This window comes from Schistocerca gregaria, chromosome 1 (genome assembly GCF_023897955.1).
Source record: "Schistocerca gregaria isolate iqSchGreg1 chromosome 1, iqSchGreg1.2, whole genome shotgun sequence".
Lineage (NCBI taxonomy): Eukaryota > Metazoa > Arthropoda > Insecta > Orthoptera > Acrididae > Schistocerca > Schistocerca gregaria.
The window spans coordinates 65,946,686-65,960,419 of NC_064920.1; the positions used below are offsets into that span (position 1 = coordinate 65,946,686).

The window sequence follows — 13,734 nt, forward strand, 5'->3', positions numbered from 1 at the left end:
GAACCATCAATTGATACAATACAGAATGACAGTCCCACCTCCGGGTACAACTGAGTACACACAGCAATGCTCTTCTGACTTTTAACAGGCCTCGCGCTGCTGCATCTGAAGTGAGACGACAGCGCAGTCGGTAAGCGACGGTTGCAGCGTGGGCTGAGCGCCGCTGCACTATGACGAAGGCACTCTTCCACCAGTGGCGGCAAACGGAAACTGTAAGAGAGCGTGTCTGTACGCCGACGTCTCTCATTCTTTATTGCGACGGCCACCGCCTGTCCGTATTTCTGGTTTCGTCGTGATTTGGCAACTTTGACACGGGACCTCGTTCTTTGAACCACGCTACAATTATTAGCGTCAATATAGTGAACACATTATTTGTGCCTTCACTGTCTGGCACGGTCTCAGAAGTATAAAGGCAGAGAGCAAAGAGAGAAGGCCTGGCAGAAGCAGTTCGCGAGCCAGCGGATTACGAACGGCTAGAGAGAGAGAGAGAGAGAGAGAGAGAGAGAGAGAAGCGACCCCCGTGATCGCCACTCCTGGCGTTAATGAAAGGTCTCTCGTGGCGCAGAGCGCAGAGTGCAGGGCGCGGAGGTGCGCACAAGCCGCGCTGATTGCAGGCCGGCAGGCCGCGACCGGGGGCTGGGCGGCGAGCACGGTTGGCGACTTTGCTGGGAGGACGGGCGCGTCGGTGGGAGGGTAAGCAGCCGCAGCCTCATTCCGAGCTGGCTGACAAGCGGCGCCCGACGCGTCAAAGCTGTTCCTCCTGTGTGCCCTACCGAACGAGCAGTCAGGGAACCCTGGTTTCACCGACACAGTAACTCCTGCGGCCTGCGCAAACCTATCAATTACCACGAGGCGCATTTCAGTCATCTTATTAAACCCAAACCCCCAGATTTCAGACGCTCAGATCTCTACCGGACGTTGTATATTCATAGAGTATGAAACCCAATGCTACAGAAGAATGCTGAAGATTAGATGGATAGATCACATAACTAATGAGGAGGTATTGAATAGAATTGGGGAGGAGTTTGTGGAACAACTTGACAAGAAGAAGGGATCGTTTGGTACGACATGTTCTTAGGCATCAAGGGATCACAAATTTAGCATTGGAGGCAGCGTGGAGGGTAAAAATCGTAGAGGGAGACCAAGTGATGAATACACTAAGCGCATTCAGAAGGATGTACGTTGCAGTAAGAAATGGGAGATGATGAAGCTTGCACAGGATAGGGTAGCATGGAGAGCTGCATCAAACCACTCTCAGAACTGAAGACAACAACAACAACAACAACAAAAACAGCAACATGAAACCCAAACACCGATTTTGTTCGTGCTGTGTGCTGTGGTCCAGCAGAACATCCGTAAACGGTGATTAAAAGTACCACCAGAGCTATGGAACACAGGAAAAGCGTATCTGTGAGTGATCTCCCATGGGTGAGAAGGTAAAGCGTTCGGTAGTCATACCAAACAAAGGTCCAGACTTCAGTCCTCAATGATGATTATTTTTTTAATTGTTTACGCGTGAAACTGTTATATGGAACAACATTTTCCTCATATGGAAAGGGACTTTGCAGGGTTTGTACCAATGTTCTTTTGACAGTGTTTTCACTTCGTTAGTTGAATATTATGTACTTATTGTTGATCTCACTTTTTGTTTGGTAATAATTATCACACTAAAGCGCGAAAGAAACTGGTGTACGCACGCGTATTCAGATACAGAGATATGTAAACAGGCACAATACGGCGCTGCGTTCGGCATCGCCTTGATAACACAACACGTGTCTGGCGGAATAGTTAGAGCGGTTACTGCTGCTACAATTGCAGGATATCAAGATTAAAGTGACTCTGAGCAAATGGCTCTGAGCACTATGCGACTTAACTGCTGAGATCATTAGTCAAAGTGACTCTGAACGTAGTGTTATAGTCTGCGCACGAGCGATGGGAACACAACCTCTCCGACGTAGTGATGAAGAGGTGATTTTCCCGTACGACCATTTCACGAGTGTACCGTGAATATCAGGAATTAGTTAAAACATCAAATCTCCGATATCGCTGCGGCCGGAAAAAGATCTTGCAAGAACGGGACCAACGACGACTGAAGAGAATCGTACAACGTGACAGAATGGCAACCCTTCCGCAAATTGCTGCATATTTCAATACTGGGCCATCAACGAGTGTCAGCTTCCGAACCATTCAACGAAACATCATCAATATGGGCTTTCGGAGCCGAAGGCCCACTCGTGTACACTTGATGACTGTACAACACAAAGCTTTATGCCTCGCCTGGGACCGTCAGCACCGATATTGGACTGTTGATGACTGGAAACATATTGCCTGGTCGGACGAGTCTCGTTTCAGGTTGTATCGAGCAGATGAACGTATACAGGTGTGGAGCAATCTCACGAATCCATGACCATGCATGTCAGCAAGGGACAGTTCAAACTGGTGGAGACTGTAATGGAGTAGGGCATGTGCAGTTCGAGTGATATTGAACCCCTGATACGTCTACATATGGCTCTGAGAGGTGGCACATGCGTAAGAATCCTGTCTGATCACGTACATCCATTCACCTCCATTGTGCATTCCGACGGACTTTGGCAATTCGAGCACAACAATGCGACACTCCACACATCCAGAGCTGCAACAGAATGGCTCCAGGAATACTCTTCTGAGTTTAAACACTTGTGCTGTCCACCAGACGCCCCGGACATGATTATTATTGAGCATATCTGGGATGCCTTTGAACGTACTGTTCAAAGATCTCCACCTCCTCGTATCTTAACGTATTTATGGACTGCCCTGCAGGACTCGTGGCGTCAATTCCCTCCAGCACTACTTCAGACATTTGTCGAGTCCATGCCACGTCGTGTTGCGGCGCTTCTGCGTGCTCGCGGGAGGGCTATTTTGTATTCGGCAGGTGTATCAGTTTCTTTGGCTCTTCAGTGTATTTTTGTTACTATTACTTCCGCACATGTGACGCAATTGTTCATTTTTCTGTTCTCTCTCTATGTTCTGTAAAACTACAAATGTACTCTACAGGTTTACTACCTTCAAAGAAACGAAGCGAAAGCAGACTATTAAGAGAGCACTGCTGTAAACTCCAAACATCCCTCTACTTTTCAGAAACATGTTGTCCCATATACCACTTCACAGTAAAAAAATTGTCAGCGTGGGGGTTTGAACTAAGGAAACGTTCACTCCCATTCTGCTGGATCACAGAGCACAGTACGAACTAAATCGGAGTTTCCATTGATCACTATCGACATACAACGTTTGGTACCGATATGAGCGCCTAACATCTATAGGTTTGGAGGCCTTAAGTCACCTAGGCGCGGTTCTCACTGAGGCGATACAACGCAAAAGCAACCCACATCTCTGGCGCTCGTAAAAATGTAGTGGTTTTTTGTTAATCTTTCACTTTACGCGTAAAAAAGTTAAAAACCATTATTTTGAAACTGGCACTCGTTTTCCGCTTTGCAATTTGATTCGATTTTGCAGCAACTATTCGATAAGAAAACTAAGTTTTTTGGATCATACAGTCTGATATAACAAGTGGATAATGAAGTGGTTTTCTTTTCTCTATTGCCTACAGTTATTTTGATACGTCGAAATAAGTAAAACACGCCGAGTATTTTAATAAGTGTGCAGCAAAAATGTAGCTGCTCCTCACTAAGTTTTGGTCCAGACAATACTGCGTACCAAATGTGGCTGACGTATCGAGATTGTTTTTAATGCTGGAAAGACTGCCACATTTCTTTCCAGTTTGTATTAAATACGTGACAGATCTGGAAGCTGAAATACTGTTACAGTTAGTTTTAGATAGTACCGCTTCGTTGGTCACTCGCTCCTTCCACGTTACTCCGAGGATGGATCTCAGGCACCGCATGTGGAAAGCATTAAGGCGACGTTCTTGTTTGGTATAGGTAGTCCATGTTTCCGATGCATACAAAAGGATGCAAGTTTGATACACAGGGTGTTTCAAAAATGACCGGTATATGTGAAACGGCAATAAAAACTAAACGAGCAGCGATAGAAATACACCGTTTGTTGCAATATGCTTGGGACAACAGTACATTTTCAGGCGGACAAACTTTCGAAATTACAGTAGTTACAATTTTCAACAACACATGGCGCTGCAAGTGATGTGAAAGGTATAGAAGACAACGCAGTCTGTGAGTGCGCCATTCTGTACGTCGTCTTTCTGATGTAAGCGTGTGCTGTTCACAACGTGCAAGTGTGCTGTGGACAACATGGTTTATTCGTTAGAACAGAGAATTTTTCTGGAATTCCACCGCCTAGAACACAGTGTTGTTGCAACAAGACGAAGTTTTCAACGGAGGTTTAATGTAACCAAAGGACCGAAAAGCGATACAATAAAGGATCTGTCTGAAAAATTTCAACGGACTGGGAACGTGACGGATGAACGTGCTGGAAAGGTAGGGCGACCGCGTAGGGCAACCACAGAGGGCAACGCGCAGCTAGTGCAGCAGGTGATCCAACAGCGGCCTCGGGTTTCCGTTCGCAGTGTTGCAGCTGCGGTCCAAATGACGCCAATGTCACGTATCGTCTCATGCGCCAGAGTTTACACCTCTATCCATACAAAATTCAAACGCGGCAACCCCCCAGCGCCGCTACCATTGCTGCACGAGAGACATTCGCTAACGATATAGTGCACAGGATTGATGACGGCGATATGCATGTGGGCAGCATTTGGTTTACTGACGAAGCTTATTTTTACCTGGACGGCTTCGTCAATAAACAGAACTGGCGCATATGGGGAACCGAAAAGCCCCATGTTGCAGTCCCATCGTCCCTGCATCCTCAAAAAGTACTGGTCTGGGCCGCCATTTCTTCCAAAGGAATCATTGGCCCATTTTTCAGATCCGAAACGATTACTGCATCACGCTATCTGGACATTCTTCGTGAATTTGTGGCGGTACAAACTGCCTTAGACGACACTGCGAACACCTCGTGGTTTATGCAAGATGGTGCCCGGCCACATCGCACGGCCGACGTCTTTAATTTCCTGAATGAATATTTTGATGATCGTGCGATTGCTTTGGGCTATCCGAAACATACAGGAGGCGGCGTGGATTGGCCTCCCTATTCGCCAGACATGAACCCCTGTGACTTCTTTCTGTGGGGAAACCAGGTGTACCGCCAGAATCCAGAAACAATTGAACAGCTGAAGCAGTACATCTCATCTGCATGTGAAGCCATTCCGCCGGACACGTTGTCAAAGGTTTCGGCTAATTTCATTCAGAGACTACGCCATATTATTGCTACGCATGGTGGATATGTGGAAAATATCGTACTATAGAGTTTCCCAGACCGCAGCGCCATCTGTTGTTGACAATTGTGACTACTGTAATTTCGAAAGTTTGTCTGCCTGAAAATGTACTGTTGTCCCAATCATATTGCAACAAACGGTGTATTTCTATCGCTGCGTGTTTAGTTTGTATTGCCGTTTCAAATATACCGGTCATTTTTGAAACACCCTGTACAAGGATTTTGGTGGTGAAAGAGAGTTTGTTGTTTTTCCAAACACGTGTAGAGAGTTTGCCAAAAGTTGTCGCAGCTCTTCCAATGCGAGCATCAGTTTCCTTGTCAACAGACATGTTTGATTCTATAGTAGATCCAAGATAGCAGAAGTTATCTACGACTTGCAGAGTAGTGCCATCTATTATGATACTACTGCGACATAGCATCTCCGTTTAATTCCGTGAGACCGGAGCACTTTTTCGTTCTGTCGGACCCTACTTGCAGCCGTTAGGATATGTAGTAGATAGTAATGTGGGATTCTATCATATTTCACACAGCAGCCAAGAAATTTACCACGCGAACAGTGCAGAACAGCTCCAATAACACCTCGGGCACTCGTAACCTCGGTACTATGGGGTCCGCAGCGGAGATTTTACTGTTGATCAGTGCATCTTGTGATATGCCCCTTTTAACTTCGAAACTCGTCTCGGAAGTGAATATAGAATGATTTTGATAGGTCTTTTTACGTTTAGAAGTGCGCGATATGGGAAGGATGAAGTGAAAAACGACAGACTGTCGGTTGTTTTGCACAGTCGCAACGTACGGGGAATCGCAGGGGCAGGTTCCCTGAAGGGAAGTGGAGCACGAAATGGACGGCCAGCCACAGAGGTCCAGCGGCAGCAGCGGAGGGGCAATCTGTCGGCGCCGCGGGGCCGTCGCCGTCGCCGGCAAATCGCGTTCCGCTGCGGAGGCGCATCGACCGGCGGCCAGCCGGGCAACCGGCCGGCCGGAATTAATATTCGGGCCACCTGCGGTTTTCCATTACCGGCGCGGCGGCGCTCGTGCTGGCCCAGCTTCCCTCGCACGTCCGCCTGCCTGCCTGCCTTATCTCGCCGCGCGGCGCCCGCCGCTCCACGAGCTCCACTCGACCCGACGTCGATGATCCTCTGGCCCGCCGCTGCTATCTGGGCGCCCGGCTCTGGTCGACGCCTCTACTCCACGTCGGAGAAACGATCACCTGGTTGCTGCGCACGCCCGTAACTCCAGCGAAGCGCAACCTAACATCTGTCTAGTAATATCGTAATACTGTGTGTTCACTGGTCTGCTTAGATCATACCAGGAAACAGGATGTCCAGACAGGCATACAGAGACATTTCATCCGTCCGTCTACCCGGACCATGTCTATTGTGTTCTGACGTACGTAATCAACGTACAGCATTACTGTACTAAATATGTCGTCATTAATCACTCACAGCAATTTATTTTGTGTAATATACACTACTGGCCATTAAAATTGCTACACCAAGAAGACATGCAAATGATAAACGGGTATTCATTGGACAAATATATTGCACTAGAACTGACATGTGATTACATTTTCACGCAGTTTGGGTGCATAGATCCTGAAAAATTAGTACCCAGATCAACCACCTCTGGCCGTAGTAACGGCCTTGATACGCCTGGGCACTGAGTCAAACAGAGCTCGGATGGCGTGTACAGGAACAGCTGTCCATGCAGCCTCAACACAATACCACAGTTCATCAAGAGTAGTGACTGGCGTATTGTGACGAACCAGTTGCTCGGCCACCATTGACCAGACGTTTTGAATTGGTGAGATATCTGGAAAATGTGCTAGCCAGAGCAGCAGTCGAACATTTTCTGTATCCAGAAAGGCCCGTACCGGACCTGCGGTCGTGCATGATCCTGCTGAAATGTAGAGTTTCGCAGGGATCCAATGAATGAGCCACGGGTCGTAACACATCTGAAATGTAACGTCCACTGATCAAAGTGCCGTCAATGCGAACAAGAGGTACCCCATACCATCACGCCGGGTGATGCGCCAGAATGTGGATGACGAATACACCCTTCCAATGTCCGTTCACCGCGATGTCGCCAAACACGGATGCGACCATCACGATGCTGTTAACAGAACCTGGATTCCTCCGAAAAGATGACGTTTTGCCATTCGTGCATCCAGGTTCGTCGTTGAGTACACCATCGCAAGCGCTACTGTCTGTGATGCAGCGTCAAGGGTAACCACAGCCACGCTCTCCGAGCTGATAGTCCATGCTGCTGCAAACGTCGAACTGTTCGTGCAGATGGTTGTTGTCTTGCAAACGTCCCCATCTGTTGTCTCAGGGATCGAGACGTGGCTGCAGTATGCGTTACAGCTGTGCGGATAAGATACCTGTCATCTCGACTGCTAGTGATACGAGGCCTTTGGGATCCAGCACGGCGTTCCGTATTACCCTCCTGATTCCATATTCTGCTAACAGTCATTGGGTCTCGACAAACGCGAGCAACAATGTCGCGATGGGCTACAATCCGACTTTTATAAAAGTCGGAAACGTGATGGTACGCATTTCTCCTCCTTACACGAGGCATCACAACAACGTTTCACCAGGCAACGCCGGTCAACTGCTGTTTGTGTATGATAAATCGGTTGGAAACTTTCCTCATGTCAGCACGTTGTATGTGTCGCCACCGGCGCGAAACTTGTATGACTGCGCTGAAAAGCTAATCATTTGCATATCACAGAATCTTCTTCCCGTCTGTTAAATTTCACGTCTGTAGCACATCATTTTCGTGGTGGTGTAGCAATTTTAATGGCCAGTATTGTACCTGGTGGCAAACACTCAGCCCTTCGGAGAATTGATCTAAAATTCAGCGCGAGTCCTTCAATGCAACAAGACGATGGGGGTGTGAAACTCTCCTTGCGCGAAGTGAACCTAACATGAAGACTGCATTTTGGATTTCTACAAAAACAATGAAAGAAAAATATTGTTTGTACGATTCGTTTTGTATACACGGTGTCTGATACGTCGCTCCCTATTTTCAAACAATTATAATTTCTTTCTTTATCAACGAATTTTCTTATAACTACTTTCGTCATAAACAGCACCGCTTCAGGTAGTGTTTAACATAATTTTTCTTTTTTTTTCAATTCGAAAATGCCGGCTATCTTTACTGTAGAAGAAAGGGCCAAAAAACGCAGGTCGTTAGAGGTCTCATGATCTGTGATGCGAGTACAAATGTGGTGTACAACAGAGAGGGTCGCCGATACAGAAAGATCAGAAAGACAATCAACTTCGAGGACGCATGGATTTTGCAAATTCTCGCTCTAATTTTTAAACATTTGTGTACATTAATTGGCAGGAACCTGTTTTTTACGCTCCGATCGAACAGCGTGGAATTCTACCGGCACAGACAATCTTCGCATCAAAATAATCATGTGGTGTTGGAGTTCTTATTTCTGTGCTTGCTACGAATAGGCGGAATTCCTCATCCATTTGACAGCACAATGTTCGTACAAAGCCTGTCACTTTCCTAACCAGCTAGTGAGCCTATGTTGTCGCACCACCTCCTGCTCCTGCGCAACACTACTCCCAAAGATTTGTATAAGATGACTCAGCCAGTTGTGGCTCATTAATCCGAGAGTCAAGAGACACTTTTGCATTTGGCCAGGTGCGTCACCTGCAAGAAAGACCGAGACTGCGACTATTGCTGCCCGTTAAGTGTTTAATGTATAGTATGACGAGCAACAGTCCCATTACAGACCCTGGAGCGTTACTTTACTGTTTGTACACGACTCTCCACCCTGGATAGCGCGCTCAGTTTTGCCTTCAGTCGCAAACCTGGTTACATATCCGACAGTAAAGTATCTTTGTTAGATGTCGTCAGTGTGACACTGAATTAAAATCTTTCGAAAAAGTCTATACACACCGATTCAGTCTGACTACGGCTCCCCACAGCACTTACGATATCACTTGTGGAGAGCTCGAGCTGAGTTTCGCGTGATCTATGTTTCCTGGTCCAATGCTGGTTTCAACCGTGAACATGGTATTGTACCATATACGTAGCAATGTTCATCTCAGAGTATGTTCCAGTATTCCGTTTCAAACAGAAGTGACAGCAATATGGCGGTAGTTCTGTTGTGCATTTCTCATTCCTTCTCCTGCATTCGAAGCACACGTAGCATATGAATGCATCGTACAGCACGTACCTTTCACCGCTCTCCAACAAGAGCACCATCATGTGAGGAGTGTCACTATTTTTTGCTTATGCCGTTCGGAATTAGACATGTACGATCAAAAAGAACATTCTCCAACTGTTGCGGAGTGACAGGTAAACGCTTCAGAGGTAAGGAAGCCCTCGCGTGACCCACATCACCGCCTCATTTCAATCCTACTGAGCATATGCTGGCAGGAGAAAAAGGAAAAGGGGGGGGGGGGGGGTTGACGGAGGACTTGCGCCTCGGTCTCGGCTACGAGCAACCTAGTCTTTACCGTTGTTGTTGAGGATTCACTAATCAACATACCGTAACCCCCGAACAGACCCGATATCTTGTGGGAGGGGTGGTGCAAGTCGGTGCAGCAGTCAGGCTGACGATTGAGAGAGGTTGGAGCAGTGGGAATACCACAGAAATTTTATCACCACCTGGCAGCATTTTACAGCCTGAAAGCGAAATATGCTTAAATATTAGTTCGACACATGCGAGTGAAATATTCGTCCTAGCCTGTACTGCGTTTGTTCCCCTCCACCATTCCCCCCTTTTCGTCAACCCTTTTTTGAGGCTCATAGGATTGTCTAGTATGTGAACATCACGAACAGCAACCCTGCAGTTTTACAACAGGTGTCGCTTTATGTGCAATGACACTGCATCACTGTCGTAATTAAAGCAACTAATAAAGAGATAAATTTTATGAAAAATGTCCTTAAGAATGTAGTAACCGGAGAGAAAAATTTTAACTATGGCTCTGAGCACTATGGGACTCAACTGCTGTGGTCATCAGTCCCCTAGAACTTAGAACTACTTAAACCTAACTAACCTAAGGACATCACACACATCCATGCCCGAGGCAGGATTCGAACCTGCGACCGTAGCAGTCGCACGGTTCCGGACTGCGCGCCTAGAACCGCGAGACCACCGCGGCCGGCTTTTAACTATGTTCCCAAACATTACTATACCAACAAAATGTCGAACTCTGTCATCAGGAAAACAGGAACAACTTACGGACAGGGTGCGGGTAACAGCCATGAAAACTACCTGAAACAAAAGAAATAAAAATGTTGTAAATAATCACATAAACGCAGCTACATAAACAGTTATAATCCCTGTCAGCAGTAAATAATTCTCTCTCTCTCTCTCTCTCTCTCTCTGGTGGCGGGTTCAAAATGGTTCAAATGGCTCTGAGCAGTATGGGGCTTAATATCTGAGGTCACCAATCCCATAGATCTTAGAGCTACTTAAACCTAACTAACCTAAGGACATCACACACAGCCAAGCCGAGGCAGGATTCCAACCTGCGACGGTAGCGGTCGCGCGGTTACAGACTGAAGCGCCTAGAACCGCTCGGCCACTACGGCCGACTGGTGGCAGGTGACAGGGGAGGGAGGAGTTGGCAGGGAGCCTGCGGCGTGGCGCCTTGTTTCGCTCCTGTCTGGAGTCTGTGTATCGGGAGAATGACTCATGCGTGCACAGTGACAGACGGTCTGAAGGGGGGTCAGTCGAGTACGTAGTTCTAATTCCCATCCACCAGAGTACAGTAGCGGACCGAGACATTAAGGAAACAGGTCAAGAGAATGTTTTGTGATCTGTTGTTTATACACTCCTGGAAATGGAAAAAAAGAACACATTGACACCGGTGTGTCAGACCCACCATACTTACTCCGGACACTGCGAGAGGGCTGTACAAGCAATGATCACACGCACGGCACAGCGGACACACCAGGAACCGCGGTGTTGGCCGTCGAATGGCGCTAGCTGCGCAGCATTTGTGCACCGCCGCCGTCAGTGTCAGCCAGTTTGCCGTGGCACACGGAGCTCCATCGCAGTCTTTAACACTGGTAGCATGCCGCGACAGCGTGGACGTGAACCGTATGTGCAGTTGACGGACTTTGAGCGAGGGCGTATAGTGGGCATGCGGGAGGCCGGGTGGACGTACCGCCGAATTGCTCAACACGTGGGGCGTGAGGTCTCCACAGTACATCGATGTTGTCGCCAGTGGTCGGCGGAAGGTGCACGTGCCCGTCGACCTGGGACCGGACCGCAGCGACGCACGGATGCACGTCAAGACCGTAGGATCCTAAGCAGTGCCGTAGGGGACCGCACCGCCACTTCCCAGCAAATTAGGGACACTGTTGCTCCTGGGGTATCGGCGAGGACCATTCGCAACCGTCTCCATGAATCTGGGCTACGGTCCCGCACACCGTTAGGCCGTCTTCCGCTCACGCCCCAACATCGTGCAGCCCGCTTCCAGTGGTGTCATGCCAGGCGTGAATGGAGGGACGAATGGAGACGTGTCGTCTTCAGCAATGAGAGTCGCTTCTGCCTTGGTGCCAATGATGGTCGTATGCGTGTTTGGCGCCGTGCAGGTGAGCGCCACAATCAGGACTGCATACGACCGAGGCACACAGGGCCAACACCCGGCATCATGGTGTGGGGAGCGATCTCCTACACTGGCCGTACACCTCTGGTGATCGTCGAGGGGACACTGAATAGTGCACGGTACATCCAAACCGTCATCGAACCCATCGTTCTACCATTCCTAGACAGGCAAGGGAACTTGCTGTTCCAACAGGACAATGCACGTCCGCATGTATCCCGTGCCACCCAACGTGCTCTAGAAGGTGTAAGTCCACTACCCTGGCCAGCAAGATCTCCGGATCTGTCCCAAATTGAGCATGTTTGGGACTGGATGAAGCGTCGTCTCACGCGGTCTGCACGTCCAGCACGAACGCTGGTCCAACTGAGGCGCCAGGTGGAAATGGCATGGCAAGCCGTTCCACAGGATTACATCTAGCATCTCTACGATCGTCTCCATGGGAGAATAGCAGCCTGCATTGTTGCGAAAGGTGGATATACACTGTACTAGTGCCGACATTGTGCATGCTCTGTTGCCTGTGTCTGTGCGCCTGTGGTTCTGTCAGTGTGATCATGTGATGTATCTGACCCCAGGAATGTGTCAATAAAGTTTCCCCTTCCTGGGACAATGAATTCACGGTGTTCTTATTTCAATTTCCAGGAGTGTATATGTTTGTACAGTTTTGTATATGTTTTTAGTAGTGTGAATGTGTTCTAAAGTAAGTACGTAGATCACTGTTATAGTGACAAACGCTGTATCAACAAGCGTGAGAAAATTTTCAGACAGTGTGAATGTAGAGGACGGAGAATTTTGTATAAAAAAGTAACGTTTAAGGTAAAAGAAAGCTAATTCGAGTACAAATGAAAATAATTAATAACTTAAAGTATAAACAATATATCAGAATGTTACATATTTATTTCGGGAAAAAGTACAGTTCTAAAGTGTGGTTTTCGTTGATTGATTACTCATGAAATGCGCCGAATGACGCGTGAGAATGATGTTTTTCTATTGGCCTTAAAGAAAGTTCATCAATCAGAACGGTGTATTCTTCGGCATCAATCAGAACGGTGTATTCTTCGCGCGGCTTTCTTCTCTGACATATAGAATGCTTAGAGCAGTTTAAAGGAGTAGGAGCCCAGTTTTTCAATGGTACGGTCGTGCGTAGTATGAGCTCCTAAGGAAGCTATAATTTGCTGGTTTTAGTTGTGCTGTATGTTCCAAAAGTGCCTTGAAGTAAAGGTATATTTATTCTTTTTTTTATATAGAAAGTATGAACTTTTTAAGTAATTTTGTGTACGACAAAACATAGTTCCGCGTGGCCTATTGAGCAGATTGATGACTGAAAACTTGAGTGCATTAGACACCGATAAACTTGATAGTTTGGCGAGCATTTTCATTTACGGACAATCCGTGCTTAGTAACTGTTCACATTTCGCGAAATACGTCACCATAAACTTACTAACGTGAACGAAGGGTTTGTGCATGACTGTTAAGATTAACACCGTCTTGGCAGTGAACGTGTAATTCTGGACTTCAGAATATACCTAAGTTTTGCCAGTATTTTCACTTTTCATTCAAAACTAAGACCTTTTCCCGATATTTAGAATAGTGACGTTGTATGCAGCCCGGTGCGGGTTGCAGTGCGGTAGGTTTCTGCCCGGCTTTCCTGCCGGCGATATACTGCAACGAGTTCGCAGGTACGTGCAGGTAAAAAGGACGAAAAGAAACCGCGCCCTGGCAAGCGCTAGCAACCGGGCGCAAGCTTTCAAGCTCAAGCGTCTGCGACACTGCACATAAGTGTGCGAGTGTGAGAAGAGTAAAATGCTTTGCCGAGATAGATTATTTCTGTGCTGCTGATGTGAGGATTTGAATAAGGCACAGTCGAATCAAAGTA

At 47.5% G+C, this 13,734-nt stretch overlaps 1 protein-coding gene across 3 annotated transcripts in view; it reads right to left on the reverse strand.

The window, feature by feature from the left end:
* Nucleotides 1-13,734, reverse strand: part of LOC126329352 (phosphofurin acidic cluster sorting protein 2) — a 668,535-nt gene that overhangs the window by 293,822 nt on the left and 360,979 nt on the right. Inside the window, exon 2 of one of the 3 annotated variants that reach the window (XM_049996211.1) lies at nt 10,490-10,522. The exons of the other annotated variants lie outside the window; for them this stretch is intronic. The gene's annotated coding sequence lies outside the window, so the exon portion shown is untranslated. The remainder of the gene's footprint in view (nt 1-10,489; nt 10,523-13,734) is intronic. 3 annotated transcript variants of the gene reach the window in all.